At 46.4% G+C, this 20,499-nt stretch overlaps 1 protein-coding gene across 1 annotated transcript in view; it reads right to left on the reverse strand.

The window, feature by feature from the left end:
• The window catches only part of MMP25 (matrix metallopeptidase 25), a 46,043-nt gene that overhangs the window by 25,056 nt on the left and 488 nt on the right, over positions 1–20,499 (reverse strand). The window lies entirely within an intron of this gene.

Raw genomic sequence — 20,499 nt, forward strand, 5'->3', positions numbered from 1 at the left:
TTGTACTACCACTGTTGTATTTTTTGTCTTTCTTTGTAAAATTTTACCAAATAAACATGCTTTTAAAAAAATGCTTTCACATTTGGGATTTAGCTTAGGGTATTATGCCCAACCAAGTTTTGTTTACTTTGTAGACCATTTAACTTTCCTTTCCTTTTGTGGGTGGGTGAGGTGGATGCATCAACACAACTCCTGTTTACCCACATTCCTTCAAACCTCCCTATTTAATTTCCGGCTTCACACCTGGCTACCTCCTGATGAAGCTGAAGGTGAAGGGTGAGAGACTGAAGTCATGCTCTCACAGGATGGAAAATGGTTGGGGGGAAGGGAGATGAAAGCTGCAGGAAAGGCAGATTTAGAGAAGAGAAGAGAAGAGAAGAGAAGAGAAGAGAAGAGAAGAGAAGAGAAGAGAAGAGAAGAGAAGAGAAGAGAAGAGAAGAATTCTTTATTGGCCAAGTGTGATTGGACACACATGGAATTTGTCTTGATGCAAATGCTCTCAGTACATAAAAGAATAAATGAAAAGATACATTCGTCAAGAATCATAAGGTACTGTACATTGATTCTTTATTGATTTAGTCCTCAACTTACAACAGTTCATTTAGTGACTGTTTGAAGTTATAATGGCACTGAAAAACGTGACTTATGATCGGTCTTTGCATTTACAACTGTTGCAGCATCCTGTGGTCACGTGATCAAAATTCAGATGCTTGGGAAATGATCCATATTTATGGCGATTGCAGTGTCCATGTGATCCCCTTTTACAACCTTCTGACAAACAAAATCAATGGGGAAGCCAGTTTCACTTAACAACCATGTTATTAACTTAACAACTACGGTGATTCTCTTAACAACTATGGCAAGAAAGATCATAAAACGAGCCAAAACTCACTGAACAAATGCCTCACTTAGCAACAGAAATTTTGGGCTCAATTATGGTTGTAAGTCGAGGACTACCTGTATTTAGAAAATTTATATGGCTGCCCAACCAAGTCATGGTGGTGACTCTAGGTAGCTTACAAGACCGAAATTCCAGTACAGAACTCAATAGCCACCTGGTCCTCTGGTGGCAATGATCAGCCCAATCACTTGGTGGGCTCCATATCACCCTGGGGTCTCTAAGCCCATTAGCAAAACCATGTCTTCAGGGCCTTTAGTAAGAGTGTCAAAATGGAGGCCAACCTTATCAGCATGGACATGATGTTCCATAAGGGGGGGGGGGCACCACAGAGAAGGCTCTTCTTTTTGGTTATGCTTGATGGACCTTCTTAAACAAGGGGACCCCTAACATCTCCCACCTCCCTGCTCTGGTGGGTCGGGTAGATGTAACTGGGAAAGCATAGTCATTCAAATAATTTGGTCCCAGGCTATGTAGGGCTCTAAAGGTGACAACTAGCACCTTGAATTGGACCCAGAAGCAAATCAGTAGCCAGTGCAGCTTCTGCAAGAGAAGTGACATTTGTGCAAATCTAAATATACACAACACCATGTGGGCCATCACATTTTGAACCAATTGAAGCTTCTGGATATTTTTCAAGGGCAGCCCCGCATAGAGCGTATTGCAGTAGTCGAGACGGGGGGGGGACTAGGGCGTGGAGTGTGAACAGGGCTAGATTCATTCCTTGGGCAGGGTGCGGGGGGGGAAGCAGTGCATTTTTTAAAAAGCCTTTCAGTCACAGAATGATTTAATGCTAAGCCACAGCCTAACCATAGCTTATTTAAGAAACCCCATTTCAGCTGTCAACTGCAACATTACATTCTCCAAACAGAACAATGCAGTTGTAAAGTCAAGGAACAGAAAGCTACCTGAACCTTTGCGTAGCGAATTTTCCCCTTGAACTGTTCCTCCTAATGAGAAATTATTCCTAAATTCACAAGGAATTGGATTTCCTGTAATTTAAGACCATTCCTTTATGTTCCATGCTGAGAGACAACTGAGCAAACCATATGACCTTACATGTTGTGTACATGCGGTGTATATTAATAACTTCTCTCTACAAAGCCAGATGTAGCTTACTGTAGGAAACATTTGGGAGAGGGGAAAGATCTTAAAAAAAACACACAACTCTTCCCCACCCTACAGGGTGATCTTAGTGGAACAGGATGTCTTATAGAACGGTCTCCAAGGTGCTTTTTCAAAAGGCAACCGGACTGTTTCCTTGAGGAAGAAAATGTTTCACTTCTCATCCAAGAAGTTTTATCAGTTGTGACCAGATGGTGGGGAGGATAATGACAGGATGATAAGGGGGTGGAGGGCATGGAAGGATTGTATTTGTTTGCAGTCATCTGGTTGTTAGCACTCTCTCTGAGAGCTACTGAGGCCACTTGGGGGGTTATCTGTGCCTTCAGGGCAGTCCCACACCATTTGAAGAACGTTCATCCCAGAACATATGGCTAAATGTCTTCGATGAGAAGCAAAATGGTTTATTTTTCTTCCTCAAGGGAAAAAAAAATCAATCCAGGTGCCTTTTGAAAAACTCTGACTTGAATGACCGAGAATCTCTACAGACATGTCTTGTAGAAGTGATCCTCCCAATTGTCTTGCAGAGAAAGAGACCCCTAGAGCACCGAGTCCAACAGTGGCACGACCGCCTCAAGCAGTTCGGGCTCCGGCTGAACCTAAAGAAGTCCGAATACCTGACCACTGACATTGAAATGACAGGCTCCATCCACGTGAACGGGCAGGAGCTACCGCGCGCCTCCACCTTCAAGTACCTGGGAACTACTCTTGGGGAAGAAGGCCTACTACAAACTGAGGTGGCAGCCAGGATCAATGCAGCGTGGGGCAAATGGAAGTCCGTCACGGGCGTCCTCTGTGACAAGAAGATGCCGATGCGCCTGAAGGCGAAAATCTATAACTCTGTGGTGCGCCCCGTGGCCATATACGGCGCAGAGTGCTGGCCGACGACCAAAGAAGTCGAAAGCAGACTCCAGATAATGGAGATGCGAATGCTCCGATGGTCGGTAGGCCTCACCCTACTCGATCGCGTCAGGAACGAAGAAGTGCGTAGACGGTTCAACGTCGTGCCCATCCCCACGGTCATGAGGCAGTCCCGGCTACGATGGTTCGGCCACGTGAGCCGCGCCAAGGAAGAATCCATCATCAAATCTGTAATGAAGGTGACTGTCGGAGGAGCGAGACCGCGTGGTAGACCTAAACAACGCTGGATGGACACGATCAAGGCCGATCTAGAGATCGCGAAGGCAGACCCGACACACGTGGCAGACAGAGAGGTGTGGAAGCAGTACTCAAGGACATTAGCGGACCTCGCCCGAGCGTGAGACAAACGCTGAAGAAAAAGAAGAAGAAGAAGAAGAAAGAGACCCCTAGACAAATGGGCACACTAACTATAGGACATGATAGATGTTGAATGCAGAGATGGAAAATAATTGCAGTCTGAGCATGCTAAACCTATGTTTTGGGTTTTCCTCAAACACATTTTATATTGTGGTCAGTGTGAGATTGAATATAGGTACTCCATGACTTACGACTACCATTGAAGCCCAAATTTATGCTGTTAAGTGAGTTTTGCCCCATTTTGCGACCTTTCTTGACACAGTTCTTAAGTGAATCACTGCAGTTGATATGTTAGTAACCAGACTGTTCAGTGAATCTGACGTCCCCTTTGACTTTGCTTGTCAGAAGGTCCCAAAAGGGGATCACAGGACCCCGGGGCACAGCAACAGTCATAAATATGAACCAGCTGCCAAACGTCTGATCCCATGATCCTGGGGATGCTACAAAGGTTGTAACTGAAAAATGGTAATATGTTACTTTTTTATTGCTATTGTAACTTTGAACTTTGGTCACTAAATGAACTGTTGTAAGTCAAGGATTACCTGTATGTATTAATAAACATCTGCACTCTGCATAGATCCAGGGTTAATTGGCTTTCGCCTATGTGACTGGCCTACTCTTTTCTGGCAGCAGCTTGCATGGTATACAAGTTAGTCATGGACTTATGACCATAATTAGGTCGAAAATAATGGTCATACATCATGCTAGTTGTTAAGCAAGTCACCATTAACTGTGCTTGATTTTATGACCTTTAATATGGTAATCATTAAATGAACACCATGGTTTCTAAATGAATGCCACAATCATTAAGTAGTCACCATGGTTGTCAAGCGAAACCATTTTACCAATGGGTGGTTTTCATTGGAAAGCAGAAATAAACACCAGTTTCCAGCAAAAAATGTTGTAAATCAAACTGTGGGATACTGCAAACAGCTGTAAATGCAAGCCAGTTGCCAATCACCGAAACTGCAATCATATAACCAGAGGGATGTCAGAACTTTGAAACTGGTCATAATACGTAATATATATGTACATAATGCATTTTGGGGGAGTCCCTTGTAACTTTGATTGCTAATTATGATCAGTCATGTGTCCAGGATTACCTGTATTCAACTACTAATTCTTGCACCTGTGTAAAATAAATCAAATATTAATCATAAAGCACAAAGGAACATGAACTAAAAACAGCAGAAATGGGAAGAGGCTGGGTCAGAAGTAAAAGGAAAATAAAGGGATAAATCTCTTAGGAAAAGATGGAGGGAGATGGTGGTAACTCCCCTTTTTATATAAAAACCATCAGTTCTATTGTGTCTAATTCTCAGAGTCTGTTTTGGCAGTTTTCTTGACAATGTATTTCAGAAGTGGTTGCCATTACCTCCATCCTAAGGCTGAGAGAAACAGACTGGCCCAAGGCCACCTAGCTGGCTTTGTGCACAAGGGGGGACTAGAATTCACTACCTCCTAGTTTCTACCCTGATATCGAAGCTAGCTGGGGAATTCTGGAACTTGAAGTCTACACATCATAAATTTTCTAAGGTTGAGAAACACTAATTTAATCACCAAACACCAGACAGGCTATCAACTCCTACTTTACTCCTATTCTCCCCTAAAAAGAAGGTTGGTTCAGATGGATTTAAGCAAACAGCTGATGGAACAAATGAAGAATAACTAAATAAAGAGAGAGTAGGGATTAATCTAGTTACTTAAGATCTCCAGGATCAGAGTGTTGCACCCAAGGGTCTTGCAGATACCATCCTGCAGCTGTTTTCTGTGATCTTTGAAAAATCATGGACAGCAGATATGACCCCAGAGGACACGAGAAGGGCAGGAAAACCAACCAAACCAAAACAGACACCCCAAGAAAAGTACTAGCAATTTTAGAACAGTCAACTTGATATTAATGTCAGGCAAATCTTTGGAACAAATGATTAAGCAATTCATTTACAGGCACGTTACACCCCCCCACCCCTTCATTGCATGGCACTAGTTAGTGTAGGTTTAATTTGATTTATTTTTATTGATATAATTTTAAATTTTTATCAAGTTTGTATCATGCCAATCCAATCTGATCTCATTTTTGATATAATGTTGTCCACAGGAACATGGTAGATGAAAGTTTATATTGACTTCAGTAGTAAAAATTATTGCCAAAATGAGGATTTTGCTAGCATTGGCTGGTTGAGAACAGTCATACCCAACTGTTATACGTAAGAGGCTTCAAATCAAGCTGGAACAAAATGCTGTGTAGTGAACCAGATACTCCACCCTAATTGTTATGGTATTCACTTCTTTATAAATGACTTGAAAAAGGATTTGAAAATAGATGTTCTCATTCACAGGCAATAGAAAACAAAAATAGGCTATGCTTAGAAACCCCCTTAAAAGTTGTGTTGAGATTCAGGGGGATCTTGACAAGGTAGAAATAAACAAAAATCAAAAAGATATCATAAATGCCAAATGAGAAGTCCTGGATTGCTCACATACAAAATTATCTGGGTGTCTTGCTGAATTATAAATTGAACAGAGCCAGGAGGAGGAGGTCATTGCCCCCCTGCTCCCAGAAATAGGTACAATCCTAGGCTGTATCAACCGATAACAGATTCATGCTGGCTAGGGAATTCTGGGAATTTTAAGTCCACACATCTTAATGTGGCAGAGGCTAAGGAACATTGGTTTAAGCTATGTACTGGAAGTCTTCTTCCTTCTTTCCTTAGTAATAGTCACTTCCTCTGATCTTTTTGGTCAGAATAGCAGAATTGAAAGGAACTTAGAGATCTTCTAGTCCGACCCCCTGCTCAAGCAGGAGGCCCTATACTATTTCAGACAAATGTTTCTCCAATGTCTTCTTAAAATCCTCCAGTGATGGAATACTCATAACTTCTGGTGGCAAGTCATTCCACTGGTTAATTGTTCTCACCATTAGAAAAATTCTCCTTAGTTGTAGGTTGCTTCTTTCTTCTTGGTTAGTTTCCAATCACTGCTTCTTGTCTGGCCTTCTGGTGCTTTGGAAAATAAGTTGGCTCCCTCTTCATTGTGGCAGCCCACTCCAATATCTGTGCAACCCCAGATATTGGAACACTGCTGTCATGTCACCCCGGTCTTTTTTTCCCATTAAACTAGACATACTCAGTTCTTTCAACCGTTATTATCTTTGTCCTTCCGCCATATCCAGAAACGGCTTGTCTTCCTTGACAAATCCCTGGATCTCTTCTTCTCCCTCCTCTTCTTACATCTGAAAGTAAGTGACTGGCCCAAAATCATTGAGCTAGCTTTGTGCCTAAGGCAGAACTAAAATTCACTGTCTCCTGGTTTCTAACTTGATGCTTTAACCACTAGATTAAACTGGTTGTTGATCTACTTCTAGCCACTCCATTTTCTTTTCCACTAATCCGCAAAGTCTGAACTGGGTGAAGATGTAGCTGTTTCTCAGGCAGGAACACAAATATGGTATACACCTTGCAGGTTAACACAGCTTATCCATATCTATCTATTTTTTTAAGATCAGCCAATATTCTCCTCCTTTCATACAGTCCTGTTCCATACTAGCAGGCTTGAAAGCCTGCATTCCTATTGGTCCGGAAAAGCCGGGCCCTGATTGGAAGATATGGTACTCTCTGATTGATTCATATAGAGCTTGCTGCGATTGGCTAATACCAAGCGCGGCAAGCTCAAAAACCTGTCATTGGCTGCCTAGCCGGGGCCAAGCTCTATAAAAAGAGCAGCCTCGGCTAGGGGTTTTGTCTCAGTATCTGATTGCTAATAAAGAGCTGTTTGTTCTCTACCACGAGTCTCATCTCTCCTTGGGACCCACCACCCAAACTTAACACTGGCGACGAGGGTGGGATACTGAGACAACAAGGCCGACCAGCACGTGGCAGACAGCGCAAAGACGACCAGCGAAATGGCCAGCAGCGCCATACCACCCACACCATTCAATCCGGCCAGCAAGGACTCGGAGTCCTACATTGATCATTTCCAAATGTTCTTGGAATCGAACAACCTGAAAGATGCCGCAGGCAGTAAGAAGTGACCAGTCTTTTTGACACACTGCAGACCCGCCGTTTTTAAAATGGCCAAGGCACTTGCTAAGCCAGCTGATGACAAGACAATGGATTGGGACAACCTAGCTCCCATCCTTCGAAATCACTATGCTCCGGCTGTACCGACCCTGATCAGAAGGCATGACTTTTACCAGCGTGATCAGCGCGAGGGTGAGAGCATCGGTGAGTTCGTAGCCGACCTAAGAGACCTAGGGAGTTTGTGCGGATTCGCTAACCTAGATGAAGCCATGCAAGACCGGATCGTCCTTGGCCTAAAAGTTCCAGCACTCCAAAGCAGGCTGATGGCCAAGGGTGATATATCCCTCGCCGACGCCATAGCCGAAGCCACCACAGCCGAAGCTACACATAAGTCAGCAGCGCGAATGCAGCGTTCGAACGGAACCGATCGCAAATCCACCAGCGAGCTGGCCATGACACCGGAGAAACTTGCAGCCTCCACCCACCATGGCGACATCGAATCCCCCTCTGACAGCGAAGAGGAAGAAGTCTACAGGCTTCAGTCAGAGCACAAATGGCGAGACCGGCTGTGTCGTAAATCGGGGTACCAATGCGCTGGCTGCAGAGGAGATCACCCACGTTCTGAATGTAAGTTCCTGGGTGCAGTTTGCCATTTTTGCGAGAAGCGAGGGCATATCACCAAAGTATGCCGCAACAAAAGGAATTTCAGCCCTCGGCTCCGGGGAAACAGCCCAAGAAGTCAAGATGGCAACCCTACCAAAAAGCAGGACCGCCTGTCCGACAATCGATGGAGCCGGGACAGCAGAACCAAGAGGTTCAGCGAGGCACCCCGAAGAGAGGAAATGCACCAAACAGTCATTATCGGCCACGCTTCACCAATCGACGCTCGAAAAATTTGTGTTGAGGTCGGTATTGAAAACCAACCATGCACCATGGAGGTAGATTCTGGCTCCTACTCTCTATGGTTTCCTGGCAGACCATTAAGTGCATAATACCCTGCATATGCCGACAAGAACTGAGCGACCAGAAATTGATTTTGAAAGATTATCAAGGGAACCGCATCCCAGTAGCAGGTGTAGGACATTTTAAAATCTCATACAAAGACCATACCAACGTTTTACCGCTCACGATCGTTGATAAAGACTGCCCCAGTCTACTAGGGTTGCAGTGGTTCGCACCGTTGGGGATCGAGATGGCAGGCATCAACCACACAGAGGATGAAGACTGGGAAGCAACGTTCGTTCGGGACTTCCAAGAAGTTTTCAGCAACACCTTAGGCAAGTACAAGGGGTCCACAATTTCCTTTAATCTTAGCCCTGACATCGCTCCCGTCCACCTCAAACCGCGCCGAGTGCTTTTTGCACTCAAGCCTAAAATAGGCGAACAATTAGATAAACTAATAGCGCAAGGCATATTAGAACCCATTGATCATGCCCGCTGGGAAACACCAATTGTCACCCCCATCAAACCTGATGGTTCCCTGAGAATTTGTGGTGACTACAAGGCCACTCTCAACCATGCATTACAGCAGAGTGCCTACCTGGTACCGGTCGTCCAATATCTCCTACACTCACTGAGGGGTGGCAGAATCTTTGCGAAGCTCGACCTGGCTCAGGCTTATCAACAACTGCTGGTCGATGCTGAAACTGCCGAGGCTCAAAAAATCGTAACGCATCGAGGGGCCTTTAAATCCAACCAGCTCCAGTTTGGAGTCAGCGTCGCACGAGGGGTTTTCAAAGCCTAATGGAAAGACTGCTATAAGGAATTAAAGGAGTCGTACCCTATTTCGACGACGTCTTAGTAGCAGCCCCAGCAGCATCATACTTCCTTGGGAACACTTATAAACTTTCCAAAATTATTTCCCCCCCCCCCCATATTTCTCTTCACTTATATTTTATAAATCATTAATAATAATGAAAATGTTCCCATCCTTTCCTAATTTAATTCTTTCATTCACTTTATTTCATTTGTTTATTAACAAACATTCCACTAGATTACAATAAATATTTTATCTATCATTTTAAGCATATTTTCAGAAATTATTTCCACTTTTAATATAACAATACTATCTTACGTACCTTTGCAGAATCCCTTTTACAATTAAGTTTTCACCCATTATCTCTAAACAGGCTTATACTTTCAAATCTTATACCTTTGCCCTGTTTCTCTATATCTTGTTTCTGTCCTTTATAACTTTTTTTCCTTTCCTTCTTCCCTCTCTCCTTCTCCCTCCCCTTTTTACCCCCTTGTCTCTCTACTTCTAATTCTCTCTTCTGTAATCCCCTCTTCTGTTGCTTTCTAATATTACACTTATTTTTCAAACTATTCTTCTTTTTGGTTGTTTTTTTCAAATCGTAAACTTTTCATTCTTTTCCCCCCCTTTCCCTTTCCCCCCCCCACATAAAATTACTTGATCATTAAAGATGGCTTCTTCTTTGTCCCAATCTTCTTGTTCTGCAAGTGTTTCTTGTTGTTTCTCATAGTTTCAAACCTCCATTTCTAAGAGTTGAAATACAAAGCCAAAAGAACCTCTCCCTTCTTGTGCATCTTCTTTGTACTTTTTAAGTTCCATTTTCAATTCTTCTAAAAGTGGTGCCATTTTAAACACTTTTAAACAACCACCCCATTGACTTTAGTCATTTAAATGCAATTACCAAAAATCCAGAGATCACCAAGTAATCCAAATAATCCCAAGCTGTTTCTTCTTACTTCTTTTTTCCACTTTCTCTTCCTGGGGTTCTACTATTTTGCTGCCAAGTTTCAGTTAAAATGTATCTTTTAGGAATCTTGTTGAGATTTTAGTTCCAGGCAGTCTCCTCCATTTTTCCAGATCTTGCCCTTTTATTCTTTTTTTCTCCTTTCCTGTTTTTCAAAGCTTTTAAGTATCCAGAAATCTTTATTATCTCATTGACACTTTATTTTCAGCTTAAATTCCTGTTGATGTCAAAGTGGATTTTTTTTTTCAATTTCTTGCTTAGGTCTCTGAGCTGTCAATATATGGAAAGGAAGAGAAAAACAAAACAAAACAAAATCCTTTCCCTTCCCTCTCTCCTTCGCTGCTTCAAAATCTTCTTTAGGAACAATGTTATTTTTTTTATAGTTTAAATTCCAGGGTACCTTGCGTTGTTGCTTTTGCAGTTTAACCCGGTCAACCAAGACTTTCTCTTCTCATCTTCCCCCTGCACATTCTTTTCCAGTCGAGTTCTTCTTTGAGGTGGCCATTTCTGACCACCACTGCAACCGCCTTCGGGAAAGGGAGTAATGGCCAGCTGAGGAGAAGAGATGCAGCTCTCCTCAATCCTGCTGGCAGTCTTTCCCCTCTTCACCACCTCTATGAGGTGGCTTAGCCCCAATACCAGCCGGTTTGGGGCACTTCGGCAGCGAGCACAGATCGAAACCACACACAATTGCGGTTTCGGTTTGTCAGCAAAGGAACTCAAGTCGGAAGTCCATCTCCCCCCTTTCTTAATAGCTCTAGCAGGACTGGACCATCCTATCTATTAGACAAAAGACCTTCAGCTCCAGGGTGATGGGATTTACCCTTACTCAAGATCCAAACCAGGACAAAGCCATTAAGACACAATAGGAATTGCCCAACATCCTTTCAGAACACAAGCCTCTTCATTACATCATCACCCAGCCACTTCAACCAAACTTATCTTAGACAAGCTCAGCTATGACCCCTGCATAGCCCTATGGGAACCTGATAGCAGCCAATAGAATACATTTTCTTGCACAGGAACAGGAAGCTCAGGTTCAAAGCCCAAGAGAAGATATAAAAGCCACCCGCTGTCAACTCCATGTGGTCAGCTGCTCAGGACCTAAAACCCATGTGGTCCTGTTCATCAATAAACCATCTTTCCAATCAGCCTCCATGTTTCCAGTGTCTTTCTCCCCGCTTGGAACTGAACCAGATGGATATCTCTTCCAATATGTTAAATGAACCATGTAGCCAGTAAGAGAATCCAGCTTCTCCCATTGACTTTGCTTGTCAGAAGCTGGTTGGGAAGGTTGCAAATGATGATCCATGACCCCATGGATGCTGGAACCATTGTAAATACATACTGGTTGCCAAGTGTGAAAATTTTGATCACACGACTGTGGGGATACTGTGGCAGTTGTAAATGCAAAGACTAGTTGTTAAGTGCAAAGACCGGTCCTCAGTCACTTTTTAAAGTGCTTTTGTAATTCTGAACAGTTGCTAAACAGGTGCTTGTAAGGCAAGGACTACCTGTGTTCAAGACCAGGTCTTTGAGCCAATGGTTGGCTTCAGGACCTGGCTTCAGAGAAAACCACAGAGAGGAAGGGTCAAAGAAATCAAGATGGCTGCTACATCCATGTGGCCAAAGCCTGTTCTTTTCCATGTCCCTTTCCACAAGGGCGGAGTTTCAACTGCACGGTCGTGGGCATCATCTTGAATTTGTTGACCTCTTCTGGGACATGCCTGGACTGGATCAGCAAGGATCCTCTCCTTCTCCTTTGCCAGCTGGGACATTTGATCCTCAGGCTGAGAAAAAAGGCAAACGAGGCTGGGCGCTTTTCTGACAGATGCTTAAACTCACAGGTCTTGCCATCTGTCCAAATCATCTCTGATTTCAGCAATGGTGCAATTGTTGGGTGGTTTCCCCACCAGCTGTTGATGACAAAGCAGCAGCTCTGCCTGCCTCGGGGAGCGAGGACAAAATGGAGGGTCGTGCAACCATGCCAGCCATTTTTTGTGGTTTTCTGCTAGCTCTCAGATGGGGGCAAATTAGAACTATTTAGGAGCTCAAGAAGGGAGAAATTGCTTCACTTCCTTCTTGCCTGAACTGTTGAAACAGAATGTTGTGGCATGAAAAGCTATATTCCTGTCCTCCTGTTATCTGAAGGGCTTTGATGATAAGGATGTCAGCAGATGTTATCAGAACATTTGTAATTTCTAACTATTCTTGTTTGAAAGTAGAGCAAAAACAGAAACCATAAGGATTGTAAGAATGGCAAGGACTCGAAGCCCAATTTTCTGTTAGCATCACAGTGATGCGCTCAAAAGGGACACCAGTCCTCCATCCTCCATCACAATTACTCACATTCACACACTAATTTAGAAAAATCTGAAGGTATTTCATACCTCTGCAGTAATAGATTTGCCCACACCGGTACATGGTGTAATCCTGTCTAATCATTTTGAGACAATCTTCACCCACCAGATATAACAGGAAGTGTTAGATCGGTGGATCGGGTCACATAAGAGGCGAGACGCGAAAGTGAACAATCAGCTCTTTATTGTAGCTTCTGAACAAGGACAGTTAAAGTGTGCGAGCCGCTTGGCTTTATACAGCCGGCCGGCGGCTCGGCGGCCAATGGCAGCGCTTTGAATCTCCCGCGATCGGCTCGGCCAATCACGGTAGATTCTTAGCGCTCCAATCACAGTCATTCAGTGGACCAATCGGGTTGCGGTCCGGGTGGACCAATCAGAATGCGAGTCTACAAGGATGTTAATACAGAACACCCCTCCCCTCATGGTTTCGTCCGACGCAGCGTCATGACGTAGTCGCGCAGGTAGGTGGGGCTCCGAATCTGTCTAGCTGACCTGCGCGGTTCAGTCTGTGTGCGATCGTCGGCCGGTTCGGACGGGCTCTGCGTCGCTCTCAACTTCGTTGATGGAACCGCCTGGATTGGTGAGCCGGGCCTGTCGCCGCAGCTCCCGCCCGGACTACCTGGGTTGGTCGAGTTGCGGTTCCTGTTGCTCTCGCTCGGTCTTTCCGGGCTGGTTGAGCTGGCTTGGCTGTACCTTCCAGGTGAAGATCCCGTCTGCGACAGTTCGAGGTCTGCTGGTGAGTATGGCTAGTTTATTTGAACGTTTCTGTCTTCTGGTGGGGGTGTTCGAACTGCGTTGGGGGTGTGCCATTGATGATTCCGGCCTTCCGTCGTTTACCGGCTTGGTTGTTGAGGCTTCCCCTCCCTCTCTGCTTTCCTTGGTTGTTGTTGTCGAGGCGTCGAGGTGTTGGCGGCTAGTCTGGACCATAGCTGGTCGATGTGCCGCTTCCAGCTCCTTCCGTCTGTCATTTGGAGTCTGTATGATCGGGATCCGGTTACCTGTGTTATTTGTGCAGGTACCCAGAGGGGGTCTCCCGTGAAGTTCTTCGCGTAGACCATATCCCCGATGTTGAATGCCCGGTACCGGCTGGAGGAGTCCGGGGGTTTCTCTGGGTTGTAGGTGGGGTGTAGGCGGTCCAGTGGAGACCTCAGTTTCCTTCCCATCAGTAACTCCGCTGGGCTCTTGTTCGTGGTCGTGCTCGGCGTGATGTGCTGTATGAAGAGTAGTTTGTTTATTTTTTCCTGGATGTTGCCGGTTTCGATTTTTTGGATGGCTTTTTTTGTGTATTGGACCATCCGTTCCGCCCTACTATTCGCCGCCGGGTGAGCCGTCGAGGTTAAGGCGTGTCGGATGCCTCGTTCGGCCAGGTATTTTTCAAATGCCAGTGCCGTGAACTGTGGCCCATTGTCTGACACTATGACATCCAGTAGCCCGTGCGTTGCAAAGAGTCTGTTGAACTTGTCGATGACCGCTTCTGTTGTTGTTGCCCTCATAGTGCTTACCTCCAGCCAGTTGGAGTAAGCATCTACGGTGATGAGGAATGTATGCCCCTTGGTTGGCCCGGCGAAGTCTATGTGTAGTCGCGACCATGGTCCTCTCTGGGTTTCCCATTCCAGGACCGGGGCGGCAAGGGGGTTGGCTCTCGACTCTTGGCACCTGCTGCAGCCGGCGACCCATGTCTCGATTTGTTTGTCCATCCCTGGCCACCAAGCGAAGCTTCTGGCCAGGGCTTTCATCTTGACGACCCCCGGGTGTCCCTCGTGCAGCATTGCCAACACTCTGTTTTGTAGCGCTTCCGGTATGACTACCCTGTCGCCCCAGAGTATGCACCCTCTTTGTGAGAACAGCTCAGTTTGGTGGTTTCGGAAGGCTTTGAACTGCTCGCCGCCGTCATTTTCTGGCCACCCCCGCTCTACCCAGGTCAATACCCGCGCCAACCGTTTGTCTTTATTTGTTTCATGGGCAATGTCTGGCGTGGTTAAGAGTGGGCTGGGTAGGGTTTCGATTTGCAGGGTCGTCGTTGTGGGCGCTGGGTCATCGTCTAGGTCGGGTAGTGGTGACTGGCTGAGTGCGTCAGTGTGCGGAATGTTCTTGCCGGGCCGGTGTGACAGTTCGTATGAGTATGCGGCAAGGAACTCGGACCACCGCGTCATCCGGGGTGACAGGATGTTCGGGGTGGCCTTGTTCCCTGCGAGTATCCCGAGCAGGGGCTTGTGGTCCATTATGATCGAAAAGTTCCTACCGTAAAGGTACTCGTGGAACCTTTTCACTCCGGCGACAATGGCGAGGGCTTCTTTGTCCAGTTGACTGTAATTTCTTTCCGGCTTGGCCAGCGTTCGGGAGAAGAAGGCGATGGGTGCTTCCTTCCCGTTGGGTGGGGTGTGGCTGAGGTTTTCCGATGCCGAAAGGTGATGCGTCGGAAGTTACCGTGAGCGGGAGGGTCTTGCTATACTGGATCAGGACTGCGTCCGATGTCAGCAGGTTTTTTGTTCGTTGGAACGCAGTCTCCTCCCGCTTCCCCCAGGTCCAGGTGGCCGCTTTATCGAGTAGCCGGTGTAGGGGTTCCGCCACGTTCGCCTTTTGGGGTAGGAAAACATTGTAAAAATTAAGCAGTCCCAAAAATGCCTGTAGTTCCGCCTTGTTTGTTGGTGTGGGGGCTTCCTTGATGGCTCTGAGTTTCTTCCCGGTTGGGTGTATTCCGTACCGGTCCAGGAGGTACCCCAGGAACTCGACCCTCTCGGTGTGGAGTTGGCATTTGTTTCTTTGGACTTTAAGGCCGGCGTCTTTGAATTTGTTAAGCACCGCCCTTAAACAGGTCTCCAATTGTTCTCTGTTGGCGGCTGCAATCAGCACGTCATCGAAGTAGGGAACCACCCCTTTTATTCCCTGGAGGAGCCTTTCCATGAGATTTTGGAAGACTCCTGGGGCCACGCTGACTCCAAATTGGAGTCGGTTGCACCGAAAAGCCCCCCGGTGTGTAACAATCGTTTGCGCTTCGGCTGTCTCCGCATCGACCGGCAACTGCTGATACGCTTGTGCCAAGTCGAGTTTTGCAAAGACCCGGCCTCCCCCCAGTGAGTGCAGAAGGTGCTGTACTACTGGGACTGGGTAGGCGCTTTGCTGCAGCGCGTGATTGAGGGTGGCCTTGTAGTCCCCGCAAATTCTTATGGAGCCATCAGGTTTGATGGGGGTGACTATGGGCGTTTCCCAATGGGCATGGTCGATGGGCTCTAGTACCCCTTGCGCGACGAGGTTTGAGGCGGATTGGGGCGATGTTAGGGTTAAGGTACTTGCCTAGCGAGTTGTCGAAGACCTCCTGGAATTCTTTTACGAGAGTCGCTTCCCAGTCGGCCTCATCTATGTGATGGATGCCCGTCACCTCGATGCCCAATGGGGCAAACCATTGCAGGCCGAGCAAGCTGGGGCGGTCCCGGTCCATGATTGTGAGTGGCAAGATGTCGGTGTGGTTCTTGAATGTGCCCTTAAGGTGCCCAATGCCGGCCACAGGGATGCGGTTTCCCTGATAGTCTTTCAGGATTAGCTTCTGGTCGTCTAGTTCGTTGCGGCGGATGGTCGGGACTAGGCGCTTGATTGTGCGCCAAGAGACCATTGAGAGGTAGGACCCGGAGTCCACTTCCATCTCTCAGGGCTGGTCCTCGATGCACAGGGCCACGTGTACCTTTCGGGCGTCCGTGGTTGATGAATGGCCGATGACGACCATCTGGTGGGTTTCCTCGCGCCGCTGTGCTTCGCTGAGTCGTCTGCTGCGGTTGTCGCGGCTCCACCGGCTCTTGGTCGGTCGGTTTCGGTGCCTGGGGGGGGTGCCGTCTCGTCGTCGTGGGCTGTTTCCTCGTCGCTGCGGGCTGTAGCTCTTTTTGTTCCGGCACACCTTGGCGATGTGCCCCCGCTTCTCGCAGTGCCTGCAAATGGAATCGAGAAAATGGCATTCGGAGCGGGGGTGATCGCCGCCGCAGCCGGCGCAATGGAAACTTGACTTACGTCCCCTGCGATCCCGGCGGTCGCGCTCGGTCTGCAGCCGGTGGATTTCCTCGTCTTCGTCCTCGGTGTCGGATTGGGGTTCGAAGTCGCCATGATGTGTGGTCGTTTCTCGACGGCTGGTTTCCCCGGGCTTCGTGGTGGCTGGGGTCGCTTCGTTGGTCGGTGGCCGCTCAGTCGTGTTGGCTTGCCTCATCCGGGATGCTGACTGGTGGGTGGCTTCGGCGGCGGTAGCCTCGGCGAGGGCGTCGGCGAGGGATATGTTGCCCTTGGCCATCAGCCGGCTCTGCAGCACGGGGTCTCGGAGTCCGAGGACGACTCGGTCCCGAAGCGCCTGGTCCAGGTCGGGGAATTCGCAGGGGCCCCCCAGGTTCCGCAGCTGGGCCACGAAGTCGCCGATGGTCTTGCGTTCGCGCTGATCTCGGCGGTAGAAGTCGTGCCTACGAATGAGGATGGGCACGGCAGGGGCGTAATGGCGGCGCAAGATGGGCTCGAGGTCAGCCCAGTCCATCTCCTTGACGTCGGTGGGCTTCGCCAGCACCTTGGCCATTTTGAACACCGCGGGCCCGCAGTGTGTTTGGAATACTGCCCGTTTCCTCTGGCCGTTGGCGTCCTTGAGGTTGCTGCACTCCAGGAACATCTGGAAGCGGTCGATGTATGACTCCCAGTCTTCGGTTGCTGGGTCGAACGGAGCGGGCGGCAGGGTGCTGGCCATCTTGCGGGGCGCTGATCACCGTTTGCCACGTGCTAGTTGGTCCTCGCCTCACGATCCCACCCTCATCGCCAGTGTTAGATCGGTGGATCGGGTCACATAAGAGGCGAGACGCGAAAGTGAACAATCAGCTCTTTATTGTAGCTTCTGAACAAGGACGTTTAAAGTGTGCGAGCCGCTTGGCTTTATACAGCCGGCCGGCGGCTCGGCGGCCAATGGCAGTGCTTTGAATCTCCCGCGATCGGCTCGGCCAATCACGGTAGATTCTTAGCGCTCCAATCACAGTCATTCAGTGGACCAATCGGGTTGCGGTCCGGGTGGACCAATCAGAATGCGAGTCTACAAGAATGTTAATACAGAACAGGAAGTGTTTGTGTTTACAAGTGTAACAAGGTCGTCCAGCTCTTTTTGATGTCTCTAATGCGTTTAAGGCCTGCATTTTAATCTAATGTTACCTACCAGGTTATTTTTTTTAATTCGGGAAAACTTTTATGGTCTGGAAAGACATAGCACAAAAGGAAACAGCAGTGAGGTGGGGAAAGAGAAACACTATTCAGGCCTCTTTTTTAAAATATTACAGGTAGTCCTCGACTTACCATAGTTCATTTAGTGACCAAAGTTATAACAGCACTGAAAAAAGTGATTTATGACCATTGCAGCATCCCGATTGTCATGTGATTTACATTTGGATGCTTGACAACTGAATCATATTTATGACAATCACCATATCCCAGGGACCATGTGATCCCGTCCTGCAACCTCCGACAAGCGAAATCAACTGTGGCAAATGAAGTCAGAGCAAAACACAGTTAACAAGTTTCTCACTGAGCAACATAAATTCTGGGCTCAATTGTGGCCATAAGTCAAGGACTATCTGTACTGTATAAAAAGGTCATAATCTTTGTCCCTACCTCAGAATTAACACAAAGCAACACAAAGTTTTGTCTTTGAATGAGGAACCAGACAACGAATTACTTCCCATATCAATGCAACTCTAAGCCATTGTGGGTTTACTTAGTTTTGGCTTGGCCTACTCAGCAAACCCAACAAACTGTGGTTTATCCCATATGTAATTAAGGAAATTATGATTAAATTTGATGTGTGAGTGCTCCAGTGGTGGGATTCATAACTTTTTACTACTGGTACTGTGGGCCTGGCTTGGTGGGCATGGCATGGCAGGCATGGCTTGGTGGGTGTGGCAGGGGAAGGATACTGCAAAATCTCCATTCCCTCCCCACCCCACTAACCTGTTTTCCAGCTCCATTCTCCTGTGCAGGACAACCAAAGAAGACCCTAACCGATCAGCTGGGACTCAGGAGGCAGAGAACAGATGGGGGCAGGGCCAGTCAGAGGTGGTATTTGCCAGTTCACTGAACTATTGAAAATTTCCGCTACCGGTTCTCCAGAACTGGTCAGAACCTGCTGAATACCACCCCTGGAGTGCTCTCTTGTAGTCACTGACATCTACGTTGACTGTTACAGAACTCATTATTATTTCATTTTTTTAACCAGGATTTCTTAAGTTAACCCTATTTCCTGAATTCATACATCACAGCATAGTGTTGCTTCACAACAGCTTATAACAGATTTAGAAGTACACAGGTAATTTTTAAAAATACTGAAAAAAAAGCATTTCCTGGCAACCACTATTGCTTAGCATTTCAGAGATATCTAAGTGCCTAGAATTCTGATTATTATTCATGAATGTGTTTATTTATTTTTTTATTTCAATAATTTCTGGGCTGCCTAGACACTGGACTCTGGTACTTAACCTAACTAAAAGCACATAAACTCAATTCATTTCTCTCAGACTATAAATAGTCCTCGACTTACAACCATCTGTTTAGTGACCGTTTGAAGTTCCACAGCGCTGTAAAAAAGGGACTTAGAACCGGTTTTCACATATACATCTGATGCAGCATCTGGTGGTCACGTGATCAAGTTTTGAGTGCTTGGCATGTATTTATGACAGTTTTGCTGTTCCAGGGTCATGTGATCACCATTTGTAAACTTCACAGGACTTCCAACCAACAAAGTAAATGGGGGAATACAGATTCGCTTAACAACTGCATGATTCACTTAACAACTGCAGTGATTCGCTAAACAACTGTGGCAAAAAGGTAACAAATGGGACAAAATTCATTTAATTTGTGCCTTGCTTAGCAATGGAAATTGCTGGTTATAATGCAGCAGTCAGTAAAGAGGAAGCTGCATTCGGTGTCCCATGCAGAATGGGTCGTGATAGTCTGAGAGATAAAAGTTATTACAGGCATTGTAAACGCATAAAACTGGAATTGAACCTGGAATTGTAGTCATAAATTGTTACAGTTGTAAGTTGAGGCACACACATAACCTGAAGTAAATTTTCCACCTTTTTTCATAAAGTGACTGCAACAGCTGTTAAGCAAAATCGTTCATTTGTAAGAGTTTTTTTTGCTGGAAATCAGCAAAAAAAGGCCTCAGATTGGCAAAAAAAAACACACCATGGTGAATTCTGGACAAATGACCCTGGAATATTATGAAGAATCATACAATTGACCCATTTGAAATTTGGAGTGGCAGAGTAACCATTTATGATGGCTGGTAGTATTTATTATGAAACACCCATTCCATAGCTGTCATAACTTCAATAGGTCACAAAAAACAAGCAATCATTATGCAAGGACTACCTGTATTGTGTTCAATGACTCTTGGCATTTACTTATTTCCTTCTTCTTCCTGTTCCTCCTGTTAAAGGCATAACTTCAGACATGAAAAGATTCTAATACAGGTAGTCCTCAACTTACAACAGTGTTTTTAGCGACCATTTGAAGTTACGATGGCACTGAAAACTTTGACTTGTGACCATTTTTCACACGTACAACCATTGCTGCATTCCAATGGTCTTGTGATCAAAATTCAGGCATTTGGCAACTGACTCATATTTATGACAACTGCAGGTTCCAGGGTCAAGTGAGCTACTTTTGCGGATCAATGGGGAAGCCAGATTCACTTAACTGTGTTTATCAACTGAACAATTACAGTGATTCACTTAACAACAGTGGCAAGCAAGGTCGTAAAATGGGGCAAAACTCACTTAACACATGTCTTCACATAGCAACAGAAATTTCAAGCTCCATTGTGGTCATTGTGGTCGAGGACTTACCTGTTCTAATTGTGATCATTTATTAAGCTTGTGTTTATACCCAACTTTGGGCATTTCACAACAAAGATACTACAAACTGATAAAAGATAAATGATGGCACTCATGATGAAGTGAGGGACTCTCTCTCTCTCTCTCTCTCTCTCCCTCCTTCCCTCCCTCCCTCCCTGGGGGATGTGGGGGCTATCTGGATCTTGGGGGAGGGAACCTTCTTTCCGAAGGTCAGGAACAACATGCATTTGCAAGATGTTCTAA

This window comes from Pseudonaja textilis, chromosome Z, assembly GCF_049901715.1.
Source record: "Pseudonaja textilis isolate UNSWEBS1 chromosome Z, rPseTex1.2, whole genome shotgun sequence".
In the NCBI taxonomy this organism is placed as follows: domain Eukaryota; kingdom Metazoa; phylum Chordata; class Lepidosauria; order Squamata; family Elapidae; genus Pseudonaja; species Pseudonaja textilis.